The sequence below is a fragment of the Symphalangus syndactylus genome, chromosome 6, assembly GCF_028878055.3.
Source record: "Symphalangus syndactylus isolate Jambi chromosome 6, NHGRI_mSymSyn1-v2.1_pri, whole genome shotgun sequence".
NCBI classification, from domain to species: domain Eukaryota; kingdom Metazoa; phylum Chordata; class Mammalia; order Primates; family Hylobatidae; genus Symphalangus; species Symphalangus syndactylus.
The window spans coordinates 1,406,555-1,426,065 of record NC_072428.2 but is presented as its reverse complement, the minus strand read 5'-3'; positions in this window follow the sequence as shown (position 1 = coordinate 1,426,065).

The following is a 19,511-nucleotide window of genomic DNA, read 5'->3' as shown; positions in this document are numbered from 1 at the left end:
TCTGTGTAGTTCCCACTTCATCAAGACCATGTTGTATACCTCTCATACACTTAAGCCATAGGGAAGCAATTATTCCATCCATCCTTTTACAGGGTAGTGGTGGGGAAGAAGAGCTGACTGTCATGCTTGAATTCACATAATTTCATAATTAAATAATTTCATGTTACATAATCTCGATAAACCTAAAATCCAATATATGATAAAGATAGTGTTTCAAATCAGTGGATAAGTGATAAACAGTTCATAAAATGGTGTTCAGATAATTGGCTATATGTATTTTATAGTTGCACAAAGGTATAATATGTCATTAATAAATATTAATTCCATAGTGGATGTCAAATACACTTTTCCAAAATATAAAGAAAAAATACCATAGACAAATATCACTTGCAACATTACGGTTAAAATTAAATATCCAAACATAGCCCTAACCAATAACAGAAAATTTAAAAAAAAATTTATGGATTGGAATTTGTTAAAATATAAAACTTTTCTTTTTCAGAGGATACAATGAATATGTGTAAAAAGCAAATATCAAATCAGCAACAAGTGCTTGCAGTTCACTTGACATATTTAAAATATGAGTAGTTCCAACAAATCATAAATAAATGATTAGTAGTCCAATAAAAAAAAGACAAAGTACATTGACAGGAAACTCTATGAAACTCATGAACACTAAATGTCTTAGATTCTCTATTGTTAAACAAAATGCAAAAACAATAGAGAACATTATGAATATGGAGTTAATATTTAACAAAATTATTTTATCCATGTTATAAGTAAATATTTACATCCAAAAACCCTTGTTTTCTCTGAAAGTTGTCACTTATGAGTCTATTTTGAAAATGTTTAAAGAATAGTAATTAATTAACTTTAATAAATAGGTACTCCTATTGAGGGAAAACAGACATTTCCATAATTTTTCTTCTGTTTCTAATCTAGTAGATGGTAGGAAAATAATGACAATTGCATATTCATACCTGGAGAATATGCATTCCATTTCTTTTAAACTTTTGCATTCTCAAAACTATATTGATACCTCAAAGCATACCCTTTGCTGTTGAAAACAGCCTTTCAAGTATAAAGACACACACATCACTTTCCTTAAATCTTATATAAGGCAAGGGCCTAGATTCCTATCAGAAAATGTATTTCAAGAATGCTTTTTTAGTAGTTCCTGTGGCCTTATCTTATAGAGGAAGGTTTTTTTTTAAACATACACACAGTATTTGATGCACATTTTTATTGGAAAGAGCTTTTATTTCCTTAAATGTTTTGTTGTCTAAGTGTGAAAAGTATCCTGCAGTGGAATTTAGTGGCACAGATGCTTATTGTGATAGATGAGATGAACTTGCTTCCCTAAGCATGCATGGTCATGAAATGCATCTGGCTTCTGTACGTAAAAGTCAGTTATGTTCCCAAATGTGTCTCTGCATTTACACAGACGTTTAGGGGCAGACACCCTACTGTTCCCTCAAAAGGCGGCTCTGCTTAATTATGAAGTTCAAGTTAGACCAGAAGTTGGAAAATACTAAATTCCACATTGCAGACAGAGCCTGAGCAGGTGATGTCACCACTGCATTCTAAGGTGGCAAGTCCTCAGAGAAGTCACTTATCACCTTACCATGGAGAAAAATAACCGTGTCCAGAACACAAGAGGATGCTTTTAGGTAGCGTACAATCAAGTGTGCAAACCTGTGCAATACATACCAGATGAAATCCAGTTCAGAGGCTCAGGAAAACAAACAAATGAGGATATGCTTTAAAAAATAGGACTTAATATAAACAGTCGTGAGAGTAAAACTATTGCTAAGCACATAGGAAACATAAACCAGGCTTTCAGGAAGGAGTTTGGCACATGTGTGCACTGGTAGGAGGTGTAATGTGCAGAAATCCGGCCTTTTGTGGCATAGCAACTAAAGTTCCTTTTCTATTGTCCAGACAACCTTAAATATTCCTTTATGCAGTACTATTTTAAAAAGGCCATCTACTGTGCACAATGTGTTAGCATCAAGGACATGAAATTTATCTGGAATATACCAAAACTTTAATCAATAGACTAGGACCAAAGCTTTTAAAAACAGGTTTTCGTAGATAAATCATTATAAGTTATTATTTCCTCGCCATAGGTAAGGCATGATAGATAACTTTACTTTTTCTCAGTCACTTAGTGTGTAGGTAGAATAATGACCCTTAGCAGGATGACCTTTTGAATGTGTTGTTAGGCAGCATGGAAGCATTATGGTTAGAGGTGGAATTAAGATTGCTAATCACCTCACCTTAAACTGGAGCGATTATCCTGAATTATCTAGGTGGGCCCACTGTAGTCACAAAGAACCTTCAGACAGGAAGGCGGAGAGACCAGAGTGAGCAGAAGAGCTTGGGTAAACTGGAGCCGAGGCTGAAGTGATGTGCTGTGTCCAAGATGTGCAGAGGCCAAGAGCTCAGGGATACATGTGACCCCTCAAACCTGGTGAATTCTCTCCTGGAATCTCTAGACAAAATATACACTTGATGATACCTTGATTTTAGCACACTAAGACCCATTTTGGACTTCTGACCCCCAGAAGTATAAAGAAAAAAAATGTGTTGTTTTAAGCCTCTGAGTTTATGTTAATTTACTGTAACAGCAGTAAGAAACTAACACAGTAAGACGGCTTTTATTTTTATGTGATGTATAGAATTAAATTGGATATGCTAGGAAATATTGGAAATTTATTGATTTATTTTTTTGTCTGAGCTGGAGTCTGGCTCTGTCGCCCAGGCTGGAGTGCAGTGGCGCGATCTCGGCTCACTGCATGCTCTGCCTCCCGGGTTCCCGCCATTCTCCTGCCTCAGCCTCCCGAGTAGCTGGGACTACAGGCGCCGCCACCACGCCGGCTAATTTTCTGTATTTTTAGTAGAGACGGGGTTTCACCGTGGTCTCGATCTCCTGACCTCGTGATCCGCCCGCCTCGGCCTCCCAAAGTGCTGGGATTACAAGTGTGAGCCACCGCGCCCGGCCAGGAATTTATTTTCTTAATATAGTTCTTCATATTAGAATAATGAGAACCATCGAGTAATGAAGTGTTCTATTTTGTGAAGGATGATTATATAAACAGTACGAAGGTTAAAAACCGGGCGGGACCGGCTGGGCACAATGGCTCGTTCATGTAATCCCAGCAGTTTGGGAGGCCGGGGCAGGTGGATCTCTTGAGCCCAGGAGTCTCAGATCAGCCTGGGCAACATGTGAAACCCCATCTCCACAAAAATACAAAAACCAGGCAGACGTGGTGGCGGCGCCTGTGGTCCCAGCCACTCAGGAGGCTGCGGTGGAAGGATCGGAGCCCGGCAGGTGCAGGCTGCGGTGGACCGTGATTATGCCACTGCGCTCCAGTCTGGGTGACAGAGTGAGACCTTGTCTCCATTAAATAAATAGATAAATAAATATATATATAAGTAAAAGAGGAGGGTGTCTTTTGAAGGCTATTAAAGTCGTCTAAGTGTCCTCTGATTATATGAGGCTGGAATGGTGCATGGAATGTTGTGTTGAATAACCTGATACAGTCTCTGAAACTATAGAAGCATTAGTAATTTTAGCCTGAGAGTGCTATAATCTGGGATAATTTGGTCCAATACTTCCAGAGAGGGTTGAAGTTTTGAGATAGCTGGAGTTATTTCAGTTGAAGACCTGAATATGAGGCAACTGGATACTCAATTACAATTCAATTTCTACTCTTTATATAAGGTAGAAATGGGTAACATGTGGGACACTGTGTTAAAAGTAATGCAGCCATAGTGTAGTGGTAGAAGCAGATGAAAAGTACTATAATAGTCGTATAGATGAGGTACTGGAAAGAAGCAGAGTTGAAAAATTGGAGATAAATGTCAGTTTTCCAGAGCCATGGGATGAAAACCAAACAGGATTACAACAGATTCAATTCACTCAAGATGTCTAACTTGGTAATAGGTCAGAAAACTCAATTTGTCGTATTTTCTTAAAAGTACACAAAAATGTTCCTTTTGATAAAACACGTGTAGTGCACCTTCGGATTTGATTTTTCTTTATGTTCTGTAAACTGCTCACAGTAAAACAGAAAAAAAGTCTGACAAATATGATGGTCCTTAAATATTGTAGGAGTATGATGCTTCTCCAAAGAATAGAGGTTTTCCTAGGAAGGCCCTAAGCAAGGAATCAAGTTTCCTTTTGCAAGAAATAAAATTCTCAAAAGTTCCCTGCACCTTGGAAAGGCTCTGGTTGAAATTAATAGCACAACGTTATTTATTTAAATTTTAACTTTTAAGTTCAGGGGTACAAGTGTAGGTTTGTTACAGAGGTAAGCTTATGCCATGGGATTGGTTGTACAGTTTATTTCATCACCCAGATATTAAGCCTAATATCCATTAGTTGTTTTTCCTGATCCTCATAGCAAATATTACCCCCATAAAGTTTTATGGTTACTTTTTTCTTATCTTCTGATTAATGCCATTAGATTCACCAATTGAAATTATTTTTCAGTAGTTTAATTCCCTCTAGAAGGTTTAAAAAATGTTTCCGAATTTCCTAAGTCTTCTTTCTTTGTTAGTCTTCTAAAAAGCTATATTCAATAGAATTCATGTGCTTAGGTACAGTTTCACTAAAAGCGTATCTTCAACATTTGATCTGTTTAAAAGTTCTTAAGGTGTTAAGGAACATTAGGTATCAGAGTTTATGGCATTTGATTAATCTGAATAAATCTTGGCATCAAATTGAATTCAGCAAAAGTAACAGTGATAAATCAGAGAGCAATATTTGAAATGTCTCCAGGAAACATTTTAAAACAATTTTTAAGTTCACTAATTTGAGTCATTACACTTGGCCCTAATATGGTAGATTTTAAGTGAAGCTCAGTCGAACCTGGCAGATATCATATACAAACTTTTAATAGTCCTAACAATTCCTGTACCTCATTTGGATAAAGATTATTTCCAGAGCATCAGTGCTTTGACCAGAAAGGCATTTATTATTCTGTAACACTTTTCTTGAGAAATTAGCATGATTCATCATTTGAGTACGCTCTCTCAGATAAGATTCTAATATTTGGGTGTGAATAAAACTTCAGGGCATTGAAAACAGCTGGAAGATAGACAATAGGGTGATCATCCTCTCTTGTCATTCTCTATCAAGGTCCTCTTTAATTATTGGCCTAAACAGCTATAACTTTATGGTGAAAACAAACCGCTCGGATATAGCGTTAAAGGTTGAAATAATGAATTATACATAAATCGATTTAGTTCAGTTATATTCTGTTGAATTGGGAGAACATCGAATTTTTAAATTTCTCTGCATTTCTTGAAGTTAGGAATAAAAGCTGGGGTGGGGTCTCCTGAAATAATGAGGTCTAGAATAATTTCTGTTAAATTTACTTTTTAGTAGGATAAGTCTACTAAAATCAATATGAATGGAACCTTCAATGTACCACTGAAGATAATTAATCTTTGAGAGGTTAAGTAACCATTACAAGGTAATTTACCTAATTAGCAACTAAACCAACCAAATTTTAGATTTCTTAACTTTAAGACTATTGCTCACATAGTCACGTAAAGTATATCTTCCACATAGTCACAGGCAATCACAAGCTAACACGAGCAGTTAGCACAAAATAGATGTTCCACCTAGAATGCAGAACAAAAAAAGACACTTTAAAAATCCTTTTCCCTTTTCCAAATTCATATTTAAAAAGTTTCTTGTGGAATTTCCCAAATGCCAGCATGGCCACATATAATACAGATTGATACTCAGACCTCTAATGAGAAACAGTTAGAATTATGCTAAACAAGGAACATTCTATATTGATTTCACAAATTCTCCTCTTTCCACTTATAGTTTCTCATAAAATGTAACATGTTTGTCTCGTGTGGAGTCTGTATAGAAAAAGTGTGATAACTGAAGATATAGACACACAGGTGTATGTATGTCTGTGTGTTCCTGTGTATTATAGCCTTTCTTTAATGGTTTTCTCTTTATATTTATATATATATATATACTTTAAGTTCTAGGACACATGTGCACAACGTGCAGGTTTGTTACATATGTATACATGTGCCATGTTGGTGTGCTGCACCCAGTAACTCATCATTTACATTAGGTATATCTCCAAATGCTGTCCCTCCCCCTCACCCCACCCCATGACAGGCCCCGGAGTGTGATGTTCCCCTTCCTGGGTCCATGTGTTCTCATTGTTCAATTCACACCTATGAGTGAGAACATGCAGCGTTTGGTTTTTTTTGTCCTTGTGATAGTTTGCTGAGAATTATGGTTTCCAGCTTCATCCATGTGTCTACAAAGGACATGAACTCATCCTTTTTTATGGCTGCATAGTATTCCATGGTGTATATGTGCCACATTTTCTTTTTTTTTTATTATACTTTAGGTTTTAGGGTACATATGCACAATGTGCAGGTTTGTTACATATGTATCCAGCCACATTTTCTTAATCCAGTCTATCATCGTTGGACGTTTGGGTTGGTTCCAAGTCTTTGCTATTGTGAATAGTGCCACAATAAACATACGTGTGCATGTGTCTTTATAGCAGCATGACTTGTAATCCTTTGGGTATATATACATATATATATAAAAAAACTATATATATATATTTTGGGGACGGAGTTTCTCTCTGTCACCCAGCTGGAGTGCAGTGGCGCGATCTCGGCTCACTGCAAGCTCCGCCTCCCGGGTTCACACCATTCTCCTGCCTCAGCCTCCAGAGTAGCTGGGACTACAGGTGCCCGCCACCATGCCCGGCTAATTTTTTGCATTTTTAGTACAGACGGGGTTTCACCGTGTTAGCCAGGATGGTCTCGATCTCCTGACCTCATGATCCACCCTCCTCGGCCTCCCAAAGTGCTGGGATTACAGGCATGAACCACCGCGCCAGGTCTCTATTTAAGTTAGCTCTGTCCAGGGCAAACCAGCATTTCAAAGATACAAACTGTTTTTGCAAAAAACAGGTATACACCTATCCATAGTGCAGACATTATGTCTACTTATTTCTCTCTAAATAGATCTTTCATTTTAACAAGTACTTCACCTTCACAAAATTTAGTTGAGTCAGTGAACTCTTATCCAGATGCTATATCTTGGCCAGATTATCAAGAATTAAGCCTCACAGATAGGCTGTTTCCATTTCCTTTAACAAAGTTTATCAGTCCTGAGTTACTTCTTGATTTCTTGCCAGTGGCATATAATGATGACTCAGCCAAGTCAGTTCCCAGAGTTGGACTCTTTTTTTTCTTATACACAGGAAACTTCTTTTCCAAGAATACTTGTTCCAGTTGCTCACAATCTTCATAGTTGATGATTATAGAATGATCTATGTACTTTCAGTGTACCTTCAAAAATGAGATCTGCAGCTGGATAAGACGTGTGTGTGTGTGTGTGTGTGTGTCTTAGTAGACTTAAACCGTTCATTGAATAAGAAGCCTAGTTGATAGTGTAAGGTGAGAGTTAGAAGAACAGGGAATTATTTGGTTTAAGGAATTGTGAAGAAATGTGCTATGCCATTAAAATTTTTCTCTACTTTTGTGTTAAATCTTAATTTTGTGCAGAATTTACTAAGCTGCAGGAAACTGTCAAAATTGACTCTTGCTAAGTTCCATATTGGTTTGTAATTATCTTAAAACAAAAGTTGGTTGATACTAAAGTGCAGTTTTTCCTCTAGCTTTCATAAATTGAGACAGGTCTTTTTCTCACCCTCCACATACCTATGGCTGGAAGCCGAGGTGGTTGTTCTTGGTTCCCGTTACAACTTCTAGACTGTTAATTTCTCCGCTCCTTGCAAATTAGACTGTTCCTTTGAAACTCAAACCCCTTGGAAATATCGGCCATGCCCCTTTGGTATTACCATCATCAACAGACCTCCCTCCTGGGCACTCTGGTCTTTTTTTTTTTTTTTTTTGAGATGGAGTCTTGCTCTGTCACCCATGCTGGAGTGTAATGGTGTGATCTCGGCTCACTGCAACCTCCTCCTCCCGGTTTCAAGTGATTCTCCTGCCTCAGGTTCCTGAGTAACTGGGATTACAGGTGCATACCACCACACCCAGCTAATTTTTGTATTTTTGGTAGAGACGGGGTTTCGCCATGTTGGCCAGGCTGGTCTCGAACTCCTGACCTCAGGTGATATGCCTGCCTCAGCCCCCCAAAGTTCTGGGATTACAGGCATGATCCACTGCACCTGGCCTCTTGCCATTTATTTAAGGCTGTAGATCTTTTGCTCAATATCATCTTCAGGCAAGTTCAGCCATCATTTTAGTGGCTCAGCTTTCACGTGAAAGGACCAGTACAAACCTCGGTTCCCCGTTTTTTGACATCTTTATTTCCATTACTTTTTTTCTTTCCTCCACTTTATTGTCATCAAATCTGAAACATTTTCTATAAGGGTATATACCACCAGGATCTAGATGCAAATATTCTGCCTCCTGGACATCACTCCTTGCCAGCTCGTTGGCCCAGATGTCCTCATTCCTACAACCCTTCATTTTCACTGAGACTCTTCTTAGGACACAGCTGCTGCTGCTCCCTCACGATCCATCCGTACTCTCTTGCTTTCAGTTTCCACGTTTTCCTCCTCAAATGCCATAGTTCATTTTTAGCATTCCCTTGCAACTACCCTGAGCTTCATTTTCCCACAATTTATTTGTTTCTGTTTCTCTTCCCAAATTTTAAATATTGATGTTTCTAAGGGTTCTGTCCTAATTGCTCTTCTTTTCTCTCCACACACATACTCTCTCTAAGCTCTAAACACTACTAAACAGCTCATAATTTTCAGTCTTAGAGTTTGGCCCAGACCTTTATTCTGGGAATTGATGATTTACATGACAATAGCACTCGAATAATTCAGAGGTAACATGTCCTGGTTTCCCACATGTCAGTAAGTGGCACTGCCAGCCATGCTAGACGCTTATAAGTCATTTTTGGCCCTTCCTCAATATTCTGACAATATCCAATTCAACATTCATTTAAAAAATATTTTGGTTCCAAATACATCTGTAATTTCCTCCACCTCTTTTGATTTCCAATGTCCCCAGCCTAGCCAGAGCCACATATTTTCTTACCTATGCTTATTTTCTTAGGTCATCCTTAGTGAACCTACTTTAATTCTTAATCTCCTACACCCTGTTAGCTACAGAGAAACCAAAGTGATCTCTTAACATGTCTTTCAGTTTCCAACTCTCCCACTTTTCTGGTGTACTTGGACTAACATTTATGTTCCTCATCATTACTAATGAAGACCTGTACTGTTTCACATATCCTTCTCTTTCAGCCACGTCTCACATTAGTCTTTCTCCCTTCTGTACTTCATCCAGATTCCTACTTTTCAGTTTTTCATTTCATCCAATTCACAGGTTTCTTCTACATGCCAAGATCTTGCTCATATATTAGGGTCCATGAACACTGGGGGTTTTTCCTAAAAGACGAATCTTTCTGTAGTGTATGAAAAGCTAACTCTTTTTATTCTCAGGTCTTACCTTAAATATTCTCACTTGAAAGAAGTGGTTAGAATCTGTATAATCCAAATTAATATTTCTTTTTTTCTTTTTCTTTTGAGACAGGGTCTTGCTGTGTCACCCAGGCTGGAGTGCAGTGCCACAATCTTGGCTCACTGAAACCTCTGCCTCCTGGGTTCAAGCAGTTTTCCTTTCTCAGCCTCCTGAGTAGCTGGGACTACAAGCGCACACCACTACACCCGGCTAACTTTTTTATTTTTAGTAGAGATGGGGTTTTGCCATGTTGATCAGACTGGTCTGAAACTCCTGGACTGAAGTGATCCATCCGCCTTGGCCTCCCAAAATGCTGGGATTACAGGCATAAGCCACCACGCCCGGCCCAAATTAATATATCTATATATAAAAATTATATGTATGAATCTTATATAATCTGAATTAAGATTGTATCTAATGTTCGCCCCAAAACCCTTGTTGTATATTCAGTCCCTTGCTTCACTTTGCATGTGAACACATTTTGTAATAATCTCTTCTCTTTGCTCAGTTGGGTTTCTGTGCCTGTCTTCGTCTTCAGAATTGAAACCCTGGGAGTACAGGACTGTGGCTTTCTTATTCACCACTGCAGCTCCGTAACTAAGAGAGCATCTGATACATATGTGTGAAGGGAATTGGTTAAATATAGACCACTATGTCCAGTGGAGTCCACAGCCTATTCACTTCATGTAGTTTCCAAGAAACAAAGGCTTCTCAACATATATTAATGAATGAGATATGGGCCAGGATATCTGGTCTGGCTGGAGATGGCTTAACTTTGAGTTCACTTGAGAGGGTATCAGTGTGAGCAGGGATGCTTTCACTCACTTCAAGAATTGCATGGTGTTTAGGGGGAAGAATCACCCTGCTTCTCTGGAGAGACATGAGGGCTCTGTGGCTCCTGTGGGCTCTCAAACTGTTGGAAGATGACTGCTAAACCTGAGTTTTCAGGTCTCCTAGTTATATTCATTTAAACTTATAGATGATTTGTCACTATTTTAAGTTGTTTTTCACTGAAAATTCAGTCTGAATATAGAGCCTTATTTCATTCAGAACAGAAAGAATGGGTTACGGTGAAATCTGTTTATCTATAATTTTTAAGTAAGTACAATTTTATAAACCATTTATTCCTAACTTGAGAGGCCTGGAGGATTTATTACAATGTGTATTTCAGGGCCACATCTGCAGAAGTTTTGATACAACATTTCCTTACTAATCCCCCTGACAGCACATTTTAGCAGGCATCCTGTGTTATTGAGAAGCAGAACGTTTATGCACCACACTTTGGGAGAGAGAAGTGCATGTTATGTTACCATTTAAAGATGCCTGGTTCTTGTGGGGCAAATTGGCAAATGATTTATCTGAACTAATGGCAGAGTGGAATTTTAATATTTTAGGGTTTTCAGGAATCTTAGAGCTGTTTTCATTTGTCTCATACGTAGAGCCTGAACCTTGAAGACATTAATGAATTTGTCACAGAAATTAAATTGGGCCAAAATTTACATTTCCAACCCATGTCTGTGCTCTTCATTCTAAAGCACAATGGCCTAGAGTCATATTTTAACCTCTAACTTTTATCTTATTAAAAAATAAAATAAAATAAATAATTGTAAATACATGCATGTATTATACCTATATATACAATTTATATACATTACAATATTAATTTGAACTACACATGACATCACTAGTAAAGGCCAGTTACAGTTTAGACTGAGATAAGCCCTGTGAGAATTTACTAAGATCAAAAAGACTCCTTTTAATAGTGACTCAGTGGCACCTACTCTAAGGACAAAGGCTCCAGTATGTATCCTAATCTAAGTTATTACTGAATGTGAGTCCTGTGATAGCTTCTAATGAAAATTTCCCATTGGAAAAAATCAATGTTAATAACTGGAACTCGAGAGCTGTAATGGGTTCTGCTGTGTTTTTCGGGCTTAGACTGTGTGCTATAATATGCTAAGAAGAGGAGTTGATGACCTGTGAGCTCTGGTCACTTCCTGATCTCATTTGATTCTTTGGTCTTTAGTTTTAAAAGGGTGATCAGAGAGGTTGCTTTATAATGGAGAAGTTGAACAAAAGGACCATCAACCTGCAGGCTCACTGGCACAGCGCAAGTTTCACCGGATAAGCATTTCAGTAAAGAGGACTATTGCCAACAGCAATACTTGCAAGGAAGCTTTGTTCCAGAGAGGATTTTTGTTTTTAAAGAAGCTGCTAGAAAAACTGACACTAGAAGCTAACTAGAGTCACTCTTTCTAGATATCAATGAAATTGTAAGTCTGAAGACATTACTTACCTAGATACAGAAATGGACTTTATTTAAGAACCAACTTTATACATATCTAATATACCTAGGCTTGTTGATCAAGTTGGCTGGCTGGGGAAGAATAAGACCATCTAGAAGATCCACATGATGAGAGAAAGCATTCGGGGAGGGCAGACAGATACTTGATGCTGGCCACAGATAGAACCCAGAGACGCTCTGTGATTGAAGTGGTTCTAATACCTAGAAGCTTCGATTTGCTCTTATAACGTGTTCTAAAGCCATTTAATTCAAGACTACCCTTCCTGGTTGGTACCTGTAGATGTAATGCATCTCCTAAGGTATTACTCTAGGCTCCATCGGACAGAACAACTACATGGAGGTAGGTGGTGGAGCCTCCGGACTCCACGACACATTTCACAGTGCTGTTTACTCCAAAACACTGGCCTAATTGAACTAATGTAGCTATTGGGTAAGACGAGAAGTAATACACGAACATTCTTAAAGTCTGTTCTCTTTTGCCTTGTGACCTTAAACATTTGAAAGACCAAGATGAACACTATTGAATAGAATTGTGTTTCCATCGTCATAACTAACCTGAAAGCCTAAGTTTTACCTCTTTCACTGCACATCCGATCTATTTTATGGGCAGAAGAGCACAATGGGCTCAGCTATCCAGGCTTTAGGAGTTATTTTAATCTTTAAAGAACAATAGACACAAGTAAAAGTACATACATAAAGTAGGTATTTTATATTTAATTTTTATTTTCATATGCATGAAAAGGGTGTTCCAAAAAAAGATTAGAGAAGTCCATGGCATGTCTTTCTGGTTAATGTTACTTTATTTTTTGGTTCATCTACCATACTACTTACAAGTTACTTGATTTTGTTCATGGAAAATTATTTTAAATGAATTGATTTTACTTTTCATCAGCACAGTTGTTGACTAATACCAAAGTTAGTTAGAAGGTTATGATTTTTGTATTTATAGAATGGCAGGGGCAGCATTTAGATAATACATCATAGTAACTTGGCATTTATGAAATATTAGTTTTCCATAAACATGAACTCAGAGAGGAAGGTTACATTTTTTTAAATTATAATAACATTTTGAAAAGCATCTGTCCTTTAAAATGTTACTGAAATATATATTGGAACTGGTGTTTTAGATGCCAGTCCTTCCTGAAGAGTGTTTTGAGATTTTTTTCAAATACTGCCTCAGTTCTATATAAAATAGAAAAAATTCTGCCTTGTAAAATGACTACTGGATGTAGGTAAGAAGAAGTTAAGGAAATATTACATAAAAATAGATTTGCAAAGGTAATTTGCTGGAGGATTATTTACACTTTGATGAGTGGATCTGGATATTTTGATACTAAGTGAAAGTGGTTCCACTGGAATTAGAAGGGAACAGAGATCTGCAAGCAGGAGTGAAAAGAATGTGTGTAAGCCGGGCACGGTGGCTCATGCCTGACCTCAGGTGAGCCGCCCACTTCAGCCTCCCAAAGTGCTGGGATGACACGCTTGTTAAGTGGTACTCTAATTAATCAGTAACTTAAACCTCAAAAGAGATTCATTATGTACACAAAATTAATCTTGTGTAATCAAGTGTATAAGTAAAATTAATTGAAGAAATCAAAAAACGCACGGTGGCTGACACCTGTAATCTCAGTGCTTTCGGAAGTCCAGGTGGGAGGATCCCTTGACTTAAGGAGGCTGAGACCAGTCAAGCAACACGGTGGGACCCATCTCTGTAAAAAAATTAGCCGGGGATGGTGGTGCGTGCCTGTAGTCCGAGCTACTTGAGAGGCCGAGGCAAAAGTATCGCTTGAGCCTAGGACTTGGAGTCTGAAGTGAGCTATGATCACACCACTGACTCCAGCCAGAGCAACAGAGGGAGACAATGAGAACACGTGGACACAGGAAGGGGAACATCACACTCTGGGGACTGTGGTGGGGTGGGGGGAGGGGGCAGGGACAGCATTAGGAGATACACCTAATGCTATATGACGAGTTAATGGGTGCAGCACATCAACATGGCACATGGATACATATGTAACAAACCTGCACATTGTGCACATGTACCCCAAAACTCAAAGTATAATAATAAATAAATAATAAACCACAAAACACTTGTAATTCCACATCCAGATATATAAACCACAGGAATACTTAGATAAACACACGCTATACACACATATAGTATATATATGATAAAATATATTTGTATGTTCAACTTGGGAAAGGTTGATGATTTTAGAAACAAACTAATAATTCTTTTGCCTTGTGCTCTAATGATTTTCAATATGAAGATGTATTTGGGATCAAATACATGAGGCTCCACATACAAGACATCTTTCTTTCCCCTCTTCTCAGCACCATTTTTTGGCTGATTATTGGACTACAACTGGGAGATCTAGAACTAAATTCCTGCTTAGTGTTTACTTGTTCAGAGCATAGGCTTTGAAATCGTCCTGTTTTGCCTCAGTCTCCACAGTGGTACCTACTAACCTCATGACTAGGGGATCGTGTAGCATTTCTCTAAGCCTTGTTTTCTTAGCTGTGAAGTGGTAAATTTTGGAAGTGCTTTGTTCATAGGATTTCTGTGAAAACTGAATTGGGTAAAGAATGTAAGGCATTTAGCACAGTAAAATAACCTGGATTACAGTAACTTTTCCAGGAGTGTTTATTAGTACTTAAACTGTCATTGTCATCAAAATTCTGTTTTTACATATGAACTTAGAAATGTCATTGTAACCTTCTCAACTCATTTGGTCATTTAAAATGGAGAGGTTGAGTTAGGTGTTTCTTAAATTTCTCTTTAGCTCTGATACTATGAGTCTGACGTTAAGTAATGCAAAGTTGGTAATTAAATCTTCCCCTTTCGTGATGTAGGAGAAAGGCATAAAAAATTTCTGGGTGACTGGATTCCCTTGCAAGTTTATTAGAATTGTAATTACGTAGCATTTTGAATAAAGCATTCATTCTGGAAATCATTAAGTTTATTTTTCTTAACTCCGTTATTTTGTCAACTGTGGAAAAATTGGGATTTAGGAGTAACCTCTGATTTAAAATTCCACCTACTAACCATTTAAATTGTAGTCTTGTAATTTCCTAACTTTAGTCTTGAAGGTGTTTCTCATTCTTATGCGTTATTATACTGTATTATATATTTATGCAACATAAAATTTATAGTTTTAACTATTGCACATGTTTACATATGAAAGGTGTAATTTTGAACTTATCATTATTAAATTTGCTAGTTTTGCTTCACTATTCATTTTGGACACTTATCCATATTAGTACATGCAACTCAAGTTTATTCTTTTGAGCTACTGTATATCATTCAAATGTATGAATAAATAACCTTGCTTTGGTGGACATTTAAGTATTTTCATGTATCAGTATGAAAAGCAGTTTCAAAATGAACATTCAAATATACATTGTCATATATGTGTATAATATTTGTATATATGAAGGTTCCTGTGGGTCATATATCTGAAATCAAAATTACAAGTGTTTTGTACCTTCTATAATTAATTTTACTCTCAATTTTAAGTAAACAAGATTAGTTTTTGCACATGATGCATCTCTTTATTCAGTTAAAATTACTGACATAATTAGAATACCACTTAAAACTTGAGAATATTTTCAAGGGTATTTATGCAAAACTTACATAAATGTGTTGAAAAGTCCTTTTGTATATATGTAGAGATTACATGGTATGTTAAATTCATCAATTTGCCTAAATATCAAGTTATACTTAAGTAGTGTCCATACACCATGCTTTTGCTTGACTGAACTCCAATATGTATATCGGGAGTACTTTTTAACATTCATAGGTTAAGTGGCCTGTTTTGGAAAATGATATTAAAAATGGAATTCAGATGAATGCTTAAAGATTAAAAATGAATGAGCTTTCGTATTAATCATCAATATGACAACCCTAAAGGGAAGCATGATTTTCAAATGTACCTCCTTGTAGGCAGGATAATTCAGAAATGCACAGTGCATATTAGATATGGGATTTGAGTCGTAGTGTATTTCTCTAAGAATGTAATTTATTGTACTTTCACATCCACCCCACTGAATATGCAGAGTTTAAGATGCAATGGCCAGAAGACACGAGCGTGTCACTAGAAGGATGTGGACGTGGGCTCCGGGGCTGTTGATGATGACGGTGGTGTTTTGGGGTCATCTGGGGAATGGACAAGGCCAAGGTAAGTGCAAGGATTTTCTAATTCTTTGCGAGTTGGATGCGAATTTCACTTTGTGATGAAATTATGTTTAGTGTTTGGTTTGATGTTTAAGCAATTTGTTACAATCTTCCGTCAGGTTTTTGTTACAGGGTATTGTAATATCTCTGCAGTTAAATTGAAATAGAATTAAGTGTGAGTAAATGCATCAAAATTGAAGCCATGTTTCTGAAATTGGCTTTTCTCTGTTGTAATTGATGATATGTATATATATGTGAGGTATTATGAGGCCATATATATGCGTGTGTCTCTGTTGCATTTGGTGACATGTATATATATGTGAGGTATTACGAGGCCATATAAATTCGAGTGTGTGGGTTTTGGGTGGGTGGGTGTGCCTGTGAGTTTGTGTATGTGGTATTTTACAGGAACACGTAGCATATAAAGTTGTTGTGATTTTGAAGAAAAGTTTTTGGACGTTTGTCTGTTTAGGGTTTTTATGTTTTTGGATGTTTGTCTCTTTAGGGTTTTTATGTTTAACATTTTAAAATTTCAAGAACCTATTCTTAAAGGATGTGATGTTCTTTAGAAATTAAATGAAAAATGTGACGTTTCTCGTTCTTCTGCCAAGGGTATTTAGGGGAAATTAATGAGAGAGTGGAGCTGCAAGGTTGTGGCATCCTGAAATGTCAGTTGGAGAGTAGAAAAGGGCCATAGATTTTGGAATAAGGCTTTCAATACTGATTTCATCAATAGCTGTATGGAGTGGTTTGTGCCAAATCTAGTATCTGTGAATGTATTTTGTGATAAGTATTGTATTATTTTTGGAGGTGTGTTGCCTGCTCATATACAAATTGCAATTCTGTACTTTATGTGATAAAACATCCTGACACCCCTGAAATTTTCTTTTCCTTTCGGGGCAAGTATATTCAGCATTGATTTTCTGCATTTTCAAGGCTTGAAATGAAATCTGTGAGCAGGAAGTTTACAGAGTTATTTCAAGGGATAGATATATTTCTCCAGATAAAATTGAAAGTGTGCAGTGTTATTATATAATTGTGATGAAGTTGAGCTTTGCTAGTTTGGAGTATCTAATAAAGTTTAACACTTTTTAAAAGATCCTTCAAAAAGATCAGTTTTCTTGCCATATGTAATATTGTTCAATGAAGATTTGAAATGAAATAGATATTTTTTCAAAACCACAAATGCATCTGTGCCTTTGTATATGAACAGTTGTATATACATGTAAGCAGATAATACATTTTGTTAATTAAGATCAGCTTTGATTTTAATTTTTCTTTCCTGTCATTCAGAATTTGTATTTGCATCTAATAGAATTCTCATTTTTCTTTTGTGATAAAACTAATGTAAAATATATTCAATACACATAGTAGTTTTTTTCACCAAAGGTCTAAAACAAGAATATGTAGACAGTAGCTACGTTGGATTTCTTTGGCTATAAGAGTTGTCTATTTCTCTGGTGATGTGTAGAATTACTAAAATGCAGCATGACAACTGTTTCTCTGTAATAGTGATCCAACATGACATGTAGTATTACACAGGGTTGCTAATACCTTCCTCTGACCATCATTTCCAGTAATTGTGGCTTGTTTTAGATGAGGAATAGGTTATTAGATATTTAAAATATTTGAGAAAAATAGGTATCTTCTCTCTTATTTACCCAAACCCTTTTATTTACTCAATATTGATGGCTCAAGTATTCTATCTTTCACTAGGGACCATCATTTATTAAAAAATGGCCTGAAATCAATTCCAAGTCTAGCTGTAGTGAAGCTTCTAGTGGGAAATGCAAGTTAAGTAATTTGTTTTCTTTCTAAAAGGATAAATTAAAATAGACAATGATTCAAAGAACAAAACAACTTAATAGAAAACATAATGGAATGCTTTGATACTATGATTCAGGGAATTTTGCTTCCTTAGTGGTAGCTAGATTGAGTGAAGGAGATTGCTTAGATATAATGAGCAAATCTTATAATTGCAAGTATAACCCAAGCTGCATATCATCATTTAGCTCAATAAGCCTCATTAAATATTAAATATTACCTTTTAACTTTTATGCAATTAAGCAGAATTTAAAAATAAAAGTTTTAAAAATTAAAGTTTTTATTACTAAGTATCTTTTAAAATACAAATCTCACAGCTCCTTATTGTCAAGAAAAGAACACATGAAAATTTATAAATAAGGTTTTCTCTCTATTAAATTTACAGTCTTGCATTAAATATTGGTTATTGGGACCCACCATGTCCATGATTATGATTAAGTATCAATGAAAGATGACTCTTGCAGCAAATATGCATGCAAATGTTTTAAGATTATTTTCACATTATTTCACATAATTTCTTAAGCATAATAGGATAAGTAAATTATACTTTCTACACAAGCTCTTCATATTTATGAATAGACCATGTTCTAAATTTTTCAATCATTGGGGAATCCCAATGTCATATTTATGAATGGACCATGTTCTAAAAGTTTCAGTCATTGGGGAATCCCAGTGTCGTATTTATGAATGGACCATGTTCTAAATGTTTCAGTCATTGGGGAATCCCAGTGTCGTATTTATGAGTGGACCATGTTCTAAATGTTTCAGTCATTGGGGAATCCCAGTGTCGTATTTATGAATGGACCATGTTCAAAATGTTTCAGTCATTGGGGAATCCCAGTGTCGTATTTATGAATCGACCATGTTCTAAATGTTTCAGTCATTGAGGAATCTTCCTAGAGAAACCGTGTGAGAAATTGTAGCTAAGCTCAAAAACGGAAGACAAAAATCGATTTAACGAGGAATGTAGATTAATGTCATAGTATTATCGCGACTGTGTGCAACCACTACTTATAAACAATGATATAAGAAATGCAATCTGAAATCTGAATTCTAAATAGGAATGTAGTGCCATTATCCCTCTGGGACCCTTAGGGTCAAAATAAGATAAAAGTGATGAATGGTGGGTTGGAAGTCAGTCAGTGATCCTTGTCAAATTTTTGTATCTGTCAAGAAAAGCATCTGCTTGAGGACATCCATTTTCCTACTTCTGAGTTACAGAATAATAGGTACTTATCCTGAATGTGACATTCCCTGACGTGGACTCTGTCTTTGCTGCTTAGGTGGTGTGTGCATGAGAAAGTGCTTAACATCTGAAAACGGAGACAATCCTTAGAGAAAGATATATATGAATTTTAAAAGGAAATATACCTACGATGGAAATAAAACAAATAGCATAAATATCTAGCTGTATTTGGTCTTTTTGGTAACTATTACAATATATACATTTTCAAACAACTAAGTTCAGCACTGACTTTGGGAGAATCTAGATAAAACTGAACTGACATATAATAAGCATTGGTGTAATTAATAGCACAGCGGGCAGAACCATGGGGGTATTTCCTGAGGAAGAGGGACTATAGAGAGGCAAAAGAAAACCCAGCTCATTCTGGGGAGTGCCAGGAGCAGTTATTATATTCAGAACTGAGAACTTATTTCTAACTCACCAACCCATAGTTCTGGCTGAAGTGCAGTGGTGCAGTCATAGCT